The following is a 19278-nucleotide window of genomic DNA, read 5'->3' on the forward strand; positions in this document are numbered from 1 at the left end:
AAGGTCTTACTTGAGGATAGGTGGTCTGATGTTGACCGAGACTGTAGTTGAGTATATTTGTAGTAGGCCAGTGAGCTGAATCTTGTAGCCCACATGTTGCTAGAAAATTGTGAATAGTTAATAATATAATCAATCAATTCTGCATTGCCTCCATCATCTTGTCTTGCTATCATTGTGTTTTACTCTTGTTGCATGGTCTAGATAGATCTCATTGAGGTCCCTCCTCACCGTGACTAGACCATAAAGTAATATAAGTCATCTTTATGAGGATGTTGAATTCTCATTGCCATCAACATCAATTTTATAGGCATCTTGGTCTTATTTACATTTATTCCTAAAATTTGACATAGTACATAGTACATTCTGACAAAGTAATGTTGAAAATTAACCAAATCAAATGGCTCTTTCTCTAACTGTAATAGATAATTCTTTAATCTGACGTACATTTTCTACCTGTATCTTTGGATTTCATCCCTCCTCAGAATCAATTTCTTATTGTGGTATTCATTTTCAAACGTAGCTAAGTTAATCTCCCTTAAATCATCTTTATGTAGGTCAAAACATGATGCTATAGCCTCTTTACTTATATCCACTATGATATTTCCCTTGGCGGTTCTAATTTTTAGGGAATCAAGATGATATTTTCTTGCCATGAATTTGATCAACTTAGGCTTTAAAAAGACATTTGGAACTACCAATTTGTTGGCATCCAAAGTCCAAGGGTTTGGCATTGGTATGTCCTTATCTCTGTTACCATAGAAAAACTAGAAAATATCCCACCCACTTTATTTAGTCTGAGCATCTCCACATTTGATGTACCTATCATAGAAAACATTCTTCAATGAATCTTGAATGGTAGAACCCTTGAAGATTTATAACAAGGCTTGATGCAAACCCCTAACGTCCTTTTTGCTCTCTATCTCAATCAATAGCTTTGCAACTTGTTTGTCTAGGGTTTTTTGCATCCATAGCTATTGTAGGCAGGGTTTCTATATGTTGTAGAGTTTTGGATTTTTTTCCCTTAGGTTTTTAATTTTCACCCTATTGAGTCTTCTCTACAATTTGTTCATTTGTGGATTTACAATGCTATAGACTCGTACAAATGGTATTGTTATAATATTTTGAGAGCATGCCCTTGGTTTTGATTTAGTAGTTTTATTCCATGACTTTTCTGGAGATGTTCTTTTATTTTCATACAGAGGTAGGGTATGCAGAAAGGGTTTTATTGAAATTCTTTGGAAACTTTGGAGAAAATAGAGAAAATAGAAACATTAGAGAAATGAATAAGAAAAAAAATGTGAAAACAAGAGGGTTTAACATTTTCTTTTCTAAATGAACAAAAAAATTTGCAAGAATAAAGATGCAAAACCATACTTAGTGGTTGTAAGAACTGATGTGGTGGTTAGACTTAGAAGTTTTCAATAGGTGAGGGTCCCCAAAGAATGTCATGCCCAACCAGGCCTTTAGTGAGGGTTCATAGGAATATTCATTCTTGAATGATAGTTAAACTATCAGTTAACACTTTTAAATTCCTTTTTAATTAAAAATAAAATATTTCCTTTATTCAAATCCTCTATTCAAATAAAATCATTATTTATTAATAAAAAATAGCTAACAATGCTTTTTTGTTCAAAGGCTATGTTGGAGGACCATTCATGTGAAGGGAGTACTTTGAAGGAAAGGGGGATCCTTTGAAAAATAAATGAAAATTGACTTTGTTCAAAGGGGACCGTTTGTTTAAAGGTGGTTGCCCAAAAAAATTTAGCTACCTCCAATTTTAGGTCATCTTCAAAATTGTAATCCACTACTAGGTGAAGGAAAGTTAGCTCAAAGCAAGATAGGATAAAGAACATAATGCACAAATACCAAGTTTAATCAAAATACATACACTACATATTTAAAGGGTGCAAAACAATAATAGGGTAGATTATGATGATAGATTATAGGTTTTTCGAGAGGAGCAAATATGAGATAAAAGGAATGTCAGTATTTTGCTAATCAACATTGAAGTTGTTGCATTGAAAGTTAGTCATATAATAGGGTAACAATAAGTTGTAAACCCTAGCATCTACCTACATATAATGAAAGGTTACAATCATAAGGGTAGTTCATTATATTTTGAAGATGACTTTGACAATGTCAATGACAGTTATAAAAGATGACCATTGATGAAAGAGATTTAAAACTACAAGGACTCATGCAATGAATATCATATTGAGAAGAGGTCTTGGAAAGACCTTATCAACACCAAAGCTATGATAATCTAAGAAAAAAATAGTCTTCTAATATTTCTTTGGTAAAACATCGATGAATTAAAATATACAAATGTTAGTATTGACCTTCCTCGTGTAAAATGGTTGTAACCTGCTTCATAGCCTTAGATCAAAAAGGTAAATTTATAGCCCTATCTCATACCTTGAAAGATTTATCAACTAAAAAAAAAAGTTGAGTGGAACCCTCACAACCCATTACCAGGAAATTACTCTATACTTTAAGGCATCTCATTGAGCACACAAGAGAAAAATTATTTCAAAATGAAATAAAGCACAACAAAAAATGATCTAGTTACGCACAAATTCATTTTAAAAACTCATAGAAACCAGTCCAATCGACCAACTCAAGATTTTGCACAAATAGTATCATACAACCAAAAATGCTAATGAGAAAAAATACATAGATTTTTTTAGAGTAAATATCACATAATTATAACAAAAATCATTGTTTTGAAAATAAGATGAAGCACAAACAATCTTTGCACAACCGCGTTCATAAATATGCATCTTTCTTTCCAAGAACATTCTTTCTTGGTTTTCTAGGGATTTTTGAAATCACTTTGTCAAACCTAAGTATTCATTTGTTACATGGTCTGCATTTTATTTGTCATGTTTTAGCAGTCAAAGTACCAAATTTTCTCTGAAATTGGTGCATCACAGTTAAATAATCTTAGAAGTTTATGCGGGTGAAGAGAGGGAGAGTGCTTTCTTCTACACCTACTTTTAGTACTTCTGTTTATTATATATGATTATGTCTCCTTTTAAATGTTCATTGATTTTTAAATATATATCACATATTGTAATTATTTTTCTTTATATTTAAATATTTTGTAAGTACTTTTTTATCATTTTGTAACATGGGATGTTATTATAGTCCAAGTTACATTTCCTATTTTCTAAATGGGATATTATGCCATCATATATTTTAATATTTGAAAAAAAAAAAAAATTAGTTTTAACTTTTTCTTTTCCATCTCATTTCACATTTAAATTCTATCATGGATTCACACTGTATCGATACTTAGGTCTTAATATATGAAGAATTGAATACACGTAAGTTCGATAAATACAATAATTGCATCCATGAACTTCAAAGAAATAATAAGATTTAATAATGGTAGAGTAAACAATTTTTGTTACATCTAACCTACATGATTAGCCACACAAATTCAATGTACTTATGTTCCACATTTTAGACACTTTCAAAAGAACAAATCTACCTTTTTTATATAAAGTTTATTTGATAATCTTACAAATATAGGTCGCTAGATGTGTATAGACATCATCTCATTCTCCACAATTTGTTATACTATATGTAGTGGTTACATGACCACATTTAGATAGCATCACGGTCACATTAAAACAATGATACACCAAAGAGAAACAACCATGATAATACAAATAAGATTACCTTTGAGATACAGTCAAAAGATCAAAATAGAGACAAACATTGAAATTTTAATCCCTTTTAGTGAGCTTTGACTATCAAAAGTTTTATTGGACATGAAAATATATATTAAAAACTTTAAATATACGAATTACCATTTCAAACACAATCAAAATATCCTATTAAACAACTTGAAATTCAGCTATTACCATTTCAACTACAATCAAAACATCACTTACTGATTTTCTTAGAATTGAGTTTAAAACTTCGTATTTATTCAATTTTCATCTTATTATGAGTTAAATATTATTTAATTATTTGTTATTTGGTTAAAAATCAGTATTGATCATTATTCACTAAATTTTATTATAGTAAAATTGTGATGTTTAATAATGCCACATGATACCATTCAAAATAAGAGACACAATGTGTTAAGATCCTACAAATTATTAGAGAAGAAAGTACGGTTATGTAGATGGAAAGAAAATTGTTAGAGAGGAAAGTATAGATATGTAGATGGATCTATGGAGAGAGAGAGAGAGAGAGAGAGAGAGAGAGAGAGAGAGAGAGAGAGAGAGAGAGAGAGAGAGAGAGAGAGAGAGAGAGATGATGTAATATATAGATAGAGGTAGAGATAGGGAGAGGATATAGTGATAGAGAGACTAGAGAGACAAAAACATAAATGGGATAGATGAAAGAAGAAACATGGAGAGATAGAGATGAAAAGGAAAAATGAATAAATAAAATAACATTTTAAAATTGAGCATTAATATGATTAAATTATTTTTAATGAATTAAATTTTAATAATTAAAATTGTACTATAAATAAAATATTTTAAAAAACTATATTGAAATTGTCAAAGCTAAAAATTAACTTTTGTATTTAATAATATAACTAAAACTAAACTTAAAAATAATTGCCATATTATTTTTTTTTTCTTAAATAAATCTTTAAATATTAATATTTTGTTGTGCAAATAAATATAAAATTTAACATAAATATTGTAAAAAGGGATCTAAGCACAATATTATGAATTAAAAATAGAAAAATCAATTTAAAATATCAAAATTTTTAAATATATATTAATATTAATTTATTAATAAATATACAATATTATTTTAAGAAAATTATATTATTGAAAGTATTTAAAAATGTCTCTATATATATATATATATATATAGTTTTTCATAGGTAATGGGCCCAAGCTGATAAGGTGTACATACTCTACCCCCTTTGTGGGATTTGAACTTGTGACCTCTATTTCAAGAGCACAAATTCTTGACCACTAGGCCAACTCAAGTTGTACAACTGTTAGATAAATTCTTGCCGATAAGGAGTACATAACCTACCCCCTTGTGGGATTTGAACTTGTGACCTCTCTTTCAAGAGCACAATTTCTCCACCACTAGGCCAACTGAGGCTATACATATGTCAATATTTTTTTTAAATATTAATATGAAATTATTAATCAATATACATGTTCTTAAAATTATAATAAAAAACTAAATATAAAATTATACCTATGATTTTTTTTTAAATAAACAAAATAATAAAAAAAATTTAAGTCATAAGAGTAATACTTAAAAATAACTTAAAATTTATATTTACTCATTTATACGAAAATAAGCCACTAGATTCATCTACTATCAGACGCCTAAAAAAGACTTGTTGATAAAAAATGCATTTACATTTTTCGGATTATTCATCTCTCACGCCAATGATGTTCAATCTAAAACTGTCGTTGTTCTTATAGCTAGCTGATCAAGAAATTATAATAATAGAGAAAACATCTAACAACAATAAAAATTGTAGAGATAAAATAAAACACAACTCATATTAGAACAACACACGCATTCTATATTACTAAATAAAAAGAATACAAAGATTCCCTATAAATAAAGTTTTCCAGCTTCACTAACAAAATAATTCAAAGTCTCTAAAAATAGAACATGCATGGCATGAAATATTTGGTGAAAAAGGAAACAACAGTTCTAAAGAAAGGTCTAACCTAAGAATAGTCTAGCTGCATGCATAGTGATGCTCTATAAAAAGGATTAGAAAATTAGGTTGATGGCAACACACACAAGAACACAAGAAGTAAACATTAGTGTTAGCAACCATGGATTATTCTAAATAGGCATATCAAGAGAGATATCAAGAGGGGTTGGGTTAGGGTTAGGTTAATGGATATTCCTTTTATCCAAGAGATAAAAGAATGTGCAAGGGTTAAAATGGTTACCTTAGTTAAAGAAATAAATGCTTTGAAGAGACCCATGAGTCAAAAGGATGTTTAAGTTAGAGGAAAGTCTCTAACCAAGGTAAAAGGTGAGTTAACCCTAAATGGTTAGGTAAGAGCCTTTAATGGTTTGGAAGACTTTAGAGGTTAACCATTTGAAGACATAAAGCCTTTAATGATTATTGAAAACTTTGGAGAGTTTCGAGAAGTGACTTCCTTTTATTTAGGAATGCGATAATGATTAGGATAGGATTAGGCTAATTAGAAGGAGTTAGAAGAATCTAGAAGGGATTTAGGCATGCAAGTGGATTTTGTAGGAGAATGCAAGTGGGAGGAATTTTAGGATTTTGAATTGAAGTAAAATCATTTATTTCAATTAAATGGTGCAATTTGCATTTGAATAGATATTTAAATTAATATTAACTTATTTAAATGTGAATGTGAATCTTGGATTTTATTTAAATAAATCTTAATTTATTTACATGAGAAAAAGGAAGATAAAGCATTAAATGCTTGAAGACTATAAGGGAAACCTTTAAAGGCTGAAGAAGACTCTATAAAGAAGCCATTAAGTTTGAAGACTTTAAGGGAAACCATTAAAGGCTTAAGAAGACTCTAGAAGGAAGCCATTGAGTTTGAAGACTTTAAGGGAAACCATTAAAGGCTTAAGAAGACTTAGAAAGAAGACATTAAGTTTGAAGACTTTAAGGGAAACCATTAAAGGCTTAACAAGGCTCTAGAAGGAAGCCATTGAGTTTGAAGACTTTAAGGGAAACCATTAAAGGCTTGAGAAGACTCTAGAAGGAAGCCATTAAGTTTGAAGACTTTAAGGGAAGTCATTAAAGGTTTCAAATGGGTGAGGATAAATAGGATTTTAAATAAATAATTTATTTATTTAAAATAGTTGTGCAACTTGCATTTGTAGGAAAATACAAGTGGGTGGAGGATAAAGGTGATTTAAATAAATGTTAATTTATTTAAATGTGAGAGATGGGATTTTGGGGGATTTAAATAAATATTAATTTATTTAAATGTGAGAGAAGATTTAATTAAACAAATATGATTTATTTATTTAATTAATGGTCTAAATTTGGTTAAGCGAATTAAATCGAATAAACTGAATAATTTATTTAATTAATAGGAGAAGAGGGTTAAGATGAATTAATTAAATATTATTAATTTAATTAATTATTGATTGATGGTTAAATAATCAAATAAAAATACTAAATATTCATTTAATTAAGTGGACAGATTTATGTGACTACATTTGCCCCTCTTTGAGATGGTGTTGTTTTATCGCGTCGTTTCAAAGAAAGAAAAATAGGTGTGAAGAAATATGCCCCATAAATGTTAATTTTGTGGGTGGTATGCCCCCTCGAGAGATGGGCCTAATTTTTTTTTTAAAATCGGGTGATCTTTCAAAAAAAGACAAAGAAGTTGGGGAGAGGGTAGAGGTAGAGTAGAAGAATTTAGAAGTTAGGGTGAAAGAATGGTAGAAGACAAAGTGACTATGGGGAAATGACAAGCCTCGAAAGTACACTGGGTCATGGTGCAAATGTACTATTTGTGCTTTTGATTGATTTTGTACAATCGATCAAAATTGGTTGAACAATCTGGTGCAATTTGTTTAATTGCCCCGGTCAAGTCAAAGCATGACAGTTGATGTCAGTTGTTTGCTTGGACAAGATAAAGTCTGAGTAAGTGAATCAAAGTGACCTATTGGTGAGTTAGACAATTGATGTAATTGTTTGATGAAGTCAAGGTCTATGAAGCAAAATACTTGTTGAGACTTAGATAATTGATGTAATTGTCCATTTGGATTGTGTTTGATTGGTTGATCAATTGATAGTGTGTGCATTGCGATGGATGGTTGTGGTGAATCATACAAGCCCCATTGAGAATAGGTCATTATGAGAAATGCCTATTGTAGTCTAGGTGTGCCATGATTGATTACCTATTGAGACCTAAAGATACTTGATCAAAGTATCTGTTGATAGCCTAGGTGTGCGTGAGTCGATGTACCTGTGCAGATAGAGTAACTTGCTTGATTGGGTTGATGGGAAATGATGTAGGGTATGCGATGTTGATTATCGAGATGGGAAGGGTGAGGGGGGGTTCAATGTTAGATAGAAGAAATGGAGGAACTATGACTCATTCCTATGGAAGAAGAGGAAAATAGAGTATTCGTTGTCATTACTATGTATGCATGATATGCATCTATTATGAATGTATGGATGGATGGAATGCAATGGAATGCAATATATACAGATGAGATGGAATGATGATCCATAGTGCGTTTATTTTTTATCATTGAGCATGGTAGTATCAATCTTGGATGAGGTAGTAGGAACCAAGTTTGGAGCATTGTACCAGCAAGCAAGCAACATAAATAAATAAAGAATATGGACCCTCCATAATGGTTCATGCTCACATGGTTGAGGTATACGCTATAGTCAGCAAGCCATAATGATCCATGATTGTATTTTGAATAAGATCATGTAGCTTAGTGAACTTCCCACATAGACACCATTATTACATGTCCCAAAATTTCATTGGAATAATTTGCAGAAGATAAACAAGCAATGCTTAGGAACCATCTCGACTACTCTAATCACTTGTGGATATCCCGGAGTAGCGTAAGAACTTGATATAAATGAATAAATAACTAACAAACTAACCAAGTACTTGATAGCTTAAACATAATTTTCTTGTCAAAGAAAATGTTATCTTGTCTTTATTTTTGTGAGGAAAGATTTATCCCCATTAAGACAGTTTGCGTGTCAGTGTTGATTGTTTGGTCGATGTGATAAGTGGTCATCGTTTGAGTATTTTAGAATCTCTATTTGGTTTCTTCTTGGATGCGTATGTAAAAGACGTTGCCATGTTTTTGATTGATTTTTTTTTATGTTTTATGATGTTTTTTGGATTTTGTGTGTGTTTTTGAATGTTTTTGGTATTTTCTAAGATAGTTTTTTGAATGTTTTTGTATTTTTTGAGATAGTTTTGAATGTTGAACTCAATGAATCACAAGTATTGCAGAATCCACTTCCATTAATAGGTTAAGGAGCATTGCCCCCAGTTTTAGATATGACTATGAAAAAGTTGGGTGCAAGACACATGAAGTACTATCCTTGATGGCAGATCAATAACAAGCCATGGTTCTGACTGATGGATGAGTGGATGCAATGAATGTGATCACAACAAGTCTGAAAGACAATTGAGCCATATCCTTTACGAGTGGTGCCTGTTTGCCAGGTTTTCACCATCGTACTTATCCAAGGTGCCACCGGAGTGGTTGTTCACCATTTGGATGCATGATTTTCTTTAGTATTTTGATTTTTTTGTATTTTCTTCTAGACATGTATTTGAATGTTTTTGGTTTTTTTCTGATATGTATGGGAGCCTAATGCTCTGTACATCTTATGTATGAAACCATTTGAGGTGCATGCTATTGATCGGATCTTCTAGCGGCTCTCCTTCTAAAATAGCCAACTGATATACCCCGTATCCAAATATAATAATGATAACATATGGACCCAGCCAGTTTGATTCAAACTTTCCCTAATGTTCTCTATTTAGTTGGTTATGAGGATTCTCTCTAAGAACAAGATCACCTACCTCAAATACACCAGGTCTAACTTGGTGATTATAACTTCTGATCATGCACTGCTAATAGGCTTTGAGGTGGTTGTATTTAGCTTGTTGCCTTTCATCAAGTAGTTCTAAATCTTGGAGACATGATAATCTATATGCTTCATCATCTATGAGATTATGAAAGGAAACCCATAGAGATGGTAACTCAACCTGAATAGGACGGATGGCTTTTGCGCCATAGACCAGTGAGTAGGGATTGGCGCCTGTAGGGGTTCGTATACTAGTTTGATATGCCCATAGTGCTAGATTTAATTGGATATGCCAATCACGACCGACATCATTGACTGTCTTCTTGAGGATTCTTAATATGTTCTTGTTTAATGCTTCAGCCTGACCATTTCCTTATGGGTAATAGGGAGTGGAAAAGTGGTGTTGGATGTGAAACTTCTCACAGAGCTCACGGACATCTTGATTTTTGAAAGGTATCCCATTATCTATGATGATGAACATGGGTACACCATACTGACAAATGATGTAATTAAGGATGAATGAGGTGATCTGTTTGCTGGTGACTTGGGTAAGTGGAACAACTTCGATCCACTTTGTGAAGTATTTTGTGGCGGTAATAATGAATTTGTGGTTGTTGGATGAAGATGGACGAATTTTACCCACAAGGTCAAGTCTCCATTGACAAAAGGGCCATGGTGTTATGATTGGTTGCAATTCTTGTGTTGGTGCATGTATCAGGTCTCCATGAACTTGGCATTTCTTGCATTTTTCTGACAAATTAGTAGGAGTCTTTTTCCATGGATGACCAATAGTATCCAACACGCATGATCTTTTTGTGCTAGTGAAGGACCACTTGAGTGAGTCCCACAAATTCCTTCATGTATCTCTTCCAACGCCTTTTTTATCTCATCATGTTCCAAGCATTGAAGGAGAGTACCATCAAGACTACGTTGGTATAGGGTTTCAACAATGATGGTATATCGAGCGGTTTGGCGAATGAAGGTTTTGCGTTTGTTATTTGATTGGTTAGGAGGAAGTGTGTGATCACATAGGTAGGTGTAGAACTCACCATACCATGGGGATTTGGAACCGACAAGGTGACATATCATCTTGGATTCGGGAATATCATAAGTGGGAATCCAAACTGTTCTACCAAGAACTCATAGCGTGTTTAATTATGTGGAAGATCTAGGAGAGATGCAATGGTCGCCATAGCATCAATAACTTGATTTTGATCTTTGGGTATCTGCTCAAAGGTGATAATAGTAAATGATGCTTTTAAACTATCCACCATTTTCCTATATGACATGAGTTTATCATGCTTGGTTTGATATTTGTCTATGACTTATTGGATGACCAGTTGGGGGTCGCCATATACTTGTAGCTCTTTTAGTTTCCATTGTATGGCTAGTTTGAGTCTGGTGATCAATGCCTCATATTCTGCTATGTTGTTTGTACATGGAAAATTTAGCCTGTAAGACTTTGGGATGTTGTCACCTTGAGGTGTGATAAACAAAATTCTTGCCCCCGAGCCATGCCTACTATATGAACTATCAAAGTATAATTTCTATCGTTGTGCTGTTGTGATCATGAATATCTCTTCATCTAGAAAATTGGAAATAAGAGGATGATTGCTTACACGGGGTGCATCAGCCAAATTATCTACAATAACTTTCCCCTTGATAGCCTTCCGGTCCACATACTCGATGTCAAATTCACTTAGAATCATCACCCATTTGGATAAGTGGCCTATCAATACTTCTTTGCTGAGTAAGTACTTTAGTGGATCGATATTTGCAATGAGTTGCACTTTATGTGTTAACAGGTAGTGCCTTAGTTTAGTGGCTACCAAGATTACTACTAGGAAAGCTCACTCAATAAGTTAGTAAACGAGTTCATAGCCGACTAGTGTGCGAGAGATATAGTATACAACACACTCTTTCCCTTCTGCATTATGTTGAGCCAGTAGCACTCCCAATGGTGTATTTGTTGCTGAAATATAAAGTAATAGAGGTCTACTTGGATCTGGTGGGATAAGTAATGGTGTATTTATGAGATAGTCTTTAAGCATCTAGAATGCTTGCTGGCATTTGGCATCCCATTGAAAGTGAATGTTTTTGAGTAACAGGTGTGCAAAGGGGTGACACTTATTTTCTAGTTGTGCAATGAATCATTAGATGGATTGTATCCGCCCTTGTAATGTCCTTAGCTGACCGATGTTCCTTGGAGGTGGCATGTCAATTATTTCTTTGACCTTTGCAGGATCGACCTCAATGCCTTTGCTTGAGACAATGTATCATAGCAGCTTCCTTGAGGTTACTCCAAAGACACATTTCTTTGGGTTGAGTTGAACACGATATTGTTCCAGTCTATCAAAGATTTTCTCTAATATTACTAGATGACCTTCTCTTGTTAATGATTTTGCCAATAAATCATCAACATAATCTTCCATTATGGTATGAATCATATCATGAAAGATGGTGGTCATTTCTCTTTGATAGGTCACCCCTACATTATTTATACCAAAAGGAATTACATTCCAATAGTATGTTCCCCATGGACATGTGAAGGTAGTTTTATCTTGATCCTCCAAAATGATCTTTATCTGTTTGTACCCTGAAAAGCCATCCATGAGAGAAAGCATGGCATGTCCTACTCTTAGGTCCACAATCTTGTCCATGTTTGGTAGGGGGAAGTCATCTTTAGAAAATGCCTTCTTTATATCTCTGAAGTCAGTATAGATACAAATGCCCCCATTTGGTTTGCTAATAGGTACAATTTTGGAGATCCAATCTGCATAATCAATTGGTCTAATAAAACCAACATCCAGGAGTTTCTTAAGTTTTGATTTGACTAGTACCACAATCTGGGGGTGCACTTGCGAAGCTTTTGTTTTACTAGTTTAGCTCCGTCTGCTATGGTGAGGTGATGCATGACTAAATGAGGATCAAGACCAGGCATGTCTACATATGACCATACGAAGTTGATCTGATGCTTTTGAAAGAATTCAACAAACTTAGGTCATTCCCTTGAAGTTAAAAGAAATTTCAGATGTATGTGATGAGGAGTCTCAGGGGTCCCTACATTGAATTCTTTTGTTTCCTCAATAAGGATCGTTGACCATTCCTGATTTTCACTAGAAGGGATAATGTCAAACCTTTCTTCTGTAGGCGCCTTAGAGAGGTTTTCACCATTAGATATGCTCTTTCTTTTTACTTTTAGTTTTTTAGGATCAAATAGTGCCACTGTGTGGTTTTCACTGGAAGATCCATATTTTATTGTAATATTTTTATAGCTGAAAGGTTTGGCATTTTCCCCAAAGTAGGCTGAACTATTTAGTTCAATGGTGAATCCATCTTTGTGATCCCCGCTTGGTATGTTATCCCATAGTTCCAAAAAGTCAATGATCACCTCATCATCTTGGAATTGGTCAAGGCATGGGGGATTTGGTTGGTTCCATTCGATGAGTTCGGGATGGATAGTGGACATTACCTCATCGATCAAGTTAAGTTCATTAGATGTGTTCGTGAGGGTCAAGACGTTGTGGTGAAGGTCATTGATGGTACTCTCTCTATCAAAATTAGGCATAGGATGTGGCATAGGGTCTGTGGAAGCTATTTCCAGTTCAGTAACCCAAGAGGTTTTAATCTGTGCTTCTCCATAAACAAGGATTTCTTTGTGAGGTGGAGGTGGTGATGCGTCTTTCTCATCTGAAGTATTGAGATGTACTGAATTAAATTCCCAATCATGTGAGTCGGTCTTTGAGTCACTTTCTAATATTTGATTACTATATTAAACCAGAATGTCTTTTGAGTTGAACACTACAGGTGTGATTGGTTGATGTACCTTTGGAGATGGAATGGTTGGTGCTGCGAGGAGGATTATTGGGATCAGTGAATCCAATACTAGGAGTATCAATGTTGTTGAATCTTCTTCTGAAGCAATTGTCGGTGTTGTCGATACTATTGGGGGTTCTGATACTGCTAATGGTGCTATTCATGCAGTTGTTGTTGCTGATGGGGTTGTTGGTTTGATTGGTGGGATGATTGGTGTTGCGGTTATTGTTTTTGGTGCTATGGGTATAGTGGGTACTACTAGTGGGATTATGGGTTTTGCAGGTAGGATTATTGGTGTTGTTGGTATTTGGATTGGCATACTTGGTACTACTGATGCTATTGATGGTATTGTGTGTGTTGTAAATATAAAGAATTGATTTGATATGAACACGTTATATGAGACTAATGTTGATATGAGACTAACATGAGATTGATACAGAGATGCGATATGATAATGCCCCCCTCAGGAGATCGTTCATGCACTAAAGGCATGAATGATCTCTTGGAAGATGAAGAAAGCTATTTGAAAGATAGAAGAGTGAATAGTTGATGACATGCATGGGTTTGACAAGATTGATTAGATTGATATTAAGTCTGGTTTCAAGAATGACACTGCCTATATAAGACAAAGATGATCAAAGCATCTAGTTTCAGGAAAGATATATCTTGTATAAGACAAAAATAATCAAAGCATCTAGTATCAGGAAAGATACATCCTATATAAGACAAAGATGATCAAAATGCCTTGTTTTAGGAAAGATACATCCTGTACAAGACAAAGATGAGCAAGCATCTAGTTTTAGGAAAGATACATCCTGTATAAGACAAAAATAATCAAAGTGTATGGTTTCAGGAAAGATACATTCTGTATAAGACAAAAATGATCAAAGCGTCTGGTTTGAGGAAAGAGACATCCTATATAAGACTTGATCAAAATTTCTAGTTTCATGAAAGATACATCTTGTATAAGACATGGTATAATGGATTAGATGAAAAGGTTGGATATAACTGATAAGATTAGGATCGAGCTTGGTTTTAGGAATGACACCTCCTGTATAAGACAAAGATAATCAAAGCATCTGGTTTCGAGAATGATATATCCTGTATAAGATGATCAACATGTTTGGTTTCAAGAAAGATACATCCTGTATAAGACATGAGAGTTGGAAGAATGATGAAGATATGAAAGTGAAGAAAAATTCCACGATGATGTGACAGATATGCATGTGATGGATGCAAGATGAATGTGACTAGATGATGATGATGAGATGTACCTTGAAAATGAAATGTATGATATGAGATATTAGAATGTCATATTGATAAAGATAAGGCTAACTAGAAAAAATCCAGCAATCATACTGATCTATGTCATTGTTTGTTTTGTTTGATGATTGATAAAAATGTCTTGTTTCAAAGAGTGAGTACCCCATATAAGACCGATCTGTTTGGTTTCAAGTGTACCCATCCCTGTATAAGACATGTTGATGTCGATAGATTTCTAGTGATGAATTGATTAACAAGACATGTGATTAGTTTGATTGCATATTTTGAGAGTCTTCCCTATTGTTGAATTTATGGATGAGCCATGCACTCATGCTTTAATTTTCAATTTTTATTTGATTTTGTCGATTTTTTTTATTTTTTATTTTTTTGGATATTTCAATTTTTTTTTTTGGGAGATTTTTGGATATGAAGAAATATGTATTCAGTTGCCCCAATGTATAGAAAGATAAGAAATGGATGAATGAACCATTGAAGAGGATTCCCTTGATGATTAGGGATCTTCAACATTTGTTTCTCCTCCAAAGGCCTCATGAAAATCATTGAGATTTTCATCCTCCTCTTTTTCAATCTCTAGTTGTCTAGTTCCTGATCTGGTGTGAGCCATTTCATTTGAAAGTTGTTTTTGAAGTTTGGTTAAAATGATTTATGAGTTGGTGATGGAATGAGAGATAATTTTTTTGTGAAGTGTTTAGCATATGGATCTCTAACACTAAAAGTTTGATGTTACCAAAAGTCCTTTTATGAATTGCTTTTTGTGTGTGTTGATAATGTTTGATATGATAAGGTATAGCAAAGTCTGAGATATGTTACAAACCAAGCTACCTAGTAATGAGAGGATGCACTCATAGACTAGTTTTAACCTGTGTTGAAATGCCTCTTAGGATGAGTTTATCTAGATGCAGAGACACTCTAAAAAGTGATGTGTTGTTTTTGATTCAATCAATATCAAAAAAAAGAACTTAGGACAAGACATCTTTATGTTTCGAGAGTTGGAATGGATTGATGGTGTATGAATGTGAGAATGGATGAAATATTTTACTTTAATAAAAACTTTGTGTTATAAATGGGACAAATTCTTCCTCTTCTCTTTCGAGGGTCAATGGTTCTTCTTGAGCTATGTTTTGATTAAGTAAAAACAGGTTTTTGAAAGGAACTTGAACCTTTTACAAATCAGGAGAGAAATAGAGCTTGAAAGAACCGTGTATGATCACTCCAACATCAAAAACTGATTCCATCCGAGCAAAAAGGGATCTTAACACACATAACATAAAGAACCATAAAAAGACAACAAGAAGAAAGCAAATAAAGGACAACACTAAGATGAGACCAAGACCGAGACAAAGATAGCTAGATATTTTTCATAATATCCTCAGCATGGATCACCATCTGCTTCATGTTGTTCGCAGAGGTCTTTAAATCATCCATCTCTTGACCCTTGATGTCACCCTTATTCCTTGTGTTGGCTCAAGTCCTCTTCTCATGACCTTTGTTATCCAACTGATCCTTGTTGCCCCCTTTATCTTTGATGTTATCAAATCTATTAATCAATATTTTTATATTGTCTCGAGCTATGTTATATGTGATGCAAATGTCTAGAAAGAAGGGAGGGTTGATTTTGCCTCCCTTGATCAGTGGCCTTGACACAAAATGAAGACACTTCAAACACACTTTATCCCTAAGGTCAAATGGCCAGTTGTAATAATTTCATCCCACATCTTGATATTTCTTCAACTTTGGTACTACATACTTATGAATCCCACCATGGCAGGTAAGGATGTGATATACTAAGTCTTGTGCGAGCATAACAAATAGATGATCCCTATGGTGGGGGAGTCACCACTTTTATCAAGATACAAGTAGCCTTTCAAAAAGCTATGTTTCTACTCAAGGAAATATGTATGGTGAGTATCTTGGGAGCAAAACCATCTATGCTCTTGCACTGAATTTATCACAAAAATTCTCAATCAATAGAATGAGTGGGTTTCTACATAAAAAGGTGTCTAGTAATTTTCAATGTTTTTGGACATAAGTTCATTCTACAGTGACTCACTTAAGAGCCTTGTAACTTGTGGTGGGGCCCATTTGTCCTTTTAGAAAGTTACACTGTAGGAACAACTATACCCAAGGATACAGCTTTTGCTCACACCTTATTTCTATAGCGGCTCGAAGGATTTACCACGCGAGGTTGTTCCCAAGAATGATGTGTCTCTTGGCAGACCTCTCTTGAAAAGATAAACTTTGAGTGTTACTAACACTTTTCTCTTGCACCTAGGACCACGAAAGCTAGGGGAGAGGATAGTGTGTGTTAGAAGTAGGACCAGTCGACAAACTTTGAACAAGTGTGCCAATCACCAAAAGCACTCGTTCTTTTTAACTAATTTTCATTGCAATATGATCTAACTATTTGGAGATGTTGCTCCAACAATCATGGTGTTCCTTTTAACTTCAAAGGCAAAATGTTTTGTAAACTATGAACTTGAAATCCTAGTCAACTGAATTGAAAAACACGTTTTGCTTGAAGTAAAATCATTTTTGAACTTGAAGGAAAAATGGCTTGTTCTTTTTAGTTTGCCCAAAATGAAATGTTGATTGTGAATTTCCTTGAGTTGATGTAAGAAATGAAATTTGTGTTGTTGATTTTAAGCACCAAAATAAAATAAATCCTGACTTGCAAAAAAACTAAAATTTGTTGGGTTTGAGTTTGTGGTTCTTTTTACCTTTGACCAATGAAATTCTTTTTAAGAGCCAAAACAAATTTGTGATTCTTTTTAAGAGCCCAAATTGAAATGTGAAGTTAATTTTAAACCAAAATAAAAAGTGAATTCATTTTTAAAACCAACTTTGAAAAAAAGCTAGTAAAACAAATAAATCTACTTCTTAATCTAATTTAAACCTACACAAAAGAGATAAATAGTTAGTTAAATCTTCTTATTTGGTGGGCTTCTACAAGCCTAAATTTTTTGGTTTTTTGGTTACAAGGTATTTTTGTACAGATCTCTGTTACAATAATGCCACTCTATGTAAAAATAGAAGCGCTATTTAACATGAAAGCACTAAATAACATTCAAACACGCCAAAAGAAGCGCAAACGCACTACAAAAAGAGACAAAAGCATTAAAATAAATCTGTCAAACATAATTAATTATGTCAAACAACGATCTAAAAGTGCTAAAAGAAGATACGGTAGCTCTATTTAAGGGTCAATAGTGCTAAAAGATGGTCAATAGCACCAACTGAGAAACAATAGTGCTATTACTATAAACATAGCGCTAAAGTACCTAGTTTTGAAGGCGCGAAAGAATGAACGGAAGTGCTAAAGCGTGACCTGTGTGTCAGTTCAAATCATTAAAAATTGTTAGTAGTTTAAAAAATGATTGCTCTTGATTCACATCAGGTTCACCAAATGATGCTCTGCAAAAAGGATTAGAAAATATGGTTGATGGTAACACACAAAAGAAAACAAGAAGCAAACGTTAGGGTTAACAACCAATGATTATTCTAAACAGGCATATCAAGAGAGATATTAAGCATGAAATAAAAAGCATACAAACATAGATTAAATAAACTATGCTCCTCCAAATGCTAAGCAAGCTGCTCATAGTTGGTCCTCCCTTGTTCCTCTCCTCTCTAAGTTCCACATGAGTGTAGCTCTCAGCTTTTAGCACTAGCCATGGATGCTATATGGAGATTCAAGATGGTTGAATATGATAAAAAAATGCTATGCAAGTGTAGATAGTGATGCTATGAAAATCTCTATGCTAATACTAGTATAACAACAATACTCTAATGCTTCCTCCTTTGCTTGAGGAGAAGGGTTCTATTTATAGAAGAAATGGAGAAATGAAGGGTTAAGATTGAGCAATCTTAACAAGGGTTAGGATTGAAAGATATTCAATCCATGTGAGAATTTCAACCCAATCCCATGTTGACAAGTATCACCATGAGGAGGCTTGAGAGGATAGATAAGGATCATTACATGCTTGGGATGACATGATGGTTGCCCTAAGGGGTTGGATTAGGGTTAGGTTAATGGATATTCCTATTATCCAAGAGATAAATGAATGTGCAAGGGTTAAATGGTTACCTTAGTCAAAGAAATAAATGCTTTGAAGAGACCCATGAGTCAAAAGGATGGTTAAGTTAGAGGAAACTCTCTAACCAAAGGTAAAAGGTGAGTTAACCATAAATAGTTATGTAAGAGCCTTTAATGGTTTGGAAGACTTTAGAGGTTAACCATTTGAAGACATAAAGCCTTTAATACTTATTGAAGACTTTGGAGCATTTTGAGAAGTGACTTCCTTTTATTTAGGAATGTGACAATGATTAGGATAGGATTAGGCTAAATAGATGGAGTTAGAAGAATCTAGAAGGGATTTAGGCATGCAAGTGGATTTTGTAGGAGAATGCAAGTGGGAGAAATTTTTGGATTTTGAATTGAAGTAAAATCATTTATTTCAATTAGATGGTGCAATTTGCATTTGAATAGATATTTAAATAAATATTAATAATGTGAATTTGAATTTTGGATTTTATTTAAATAAATCTTAATTTATTTACATGAGAAAAAGGAAGATAGAGCATTAAATGCCTGAAGACTATAAGGGAAACCTTTAAAGGCTTAAGAAGACTTAGAAAGAAGACATTAAGTTTGAAGACTT

Source organism: Cryptomeria japonica, chromosome 4, assembly GCF_030272615.1.
Source record: "Cryptomeria japonica chromosome 4, Sugi_1.0, whole genome shotgun sequence".
In the NCBI taxonomy this organism is placed as follows: domain Eukaryota; kingdom Viridiplantae; phylum Streptophyta; class Pinopsida; order Cupressales; family Cupressaceae; genus Cryptomeria; species Cryptomeria japonica.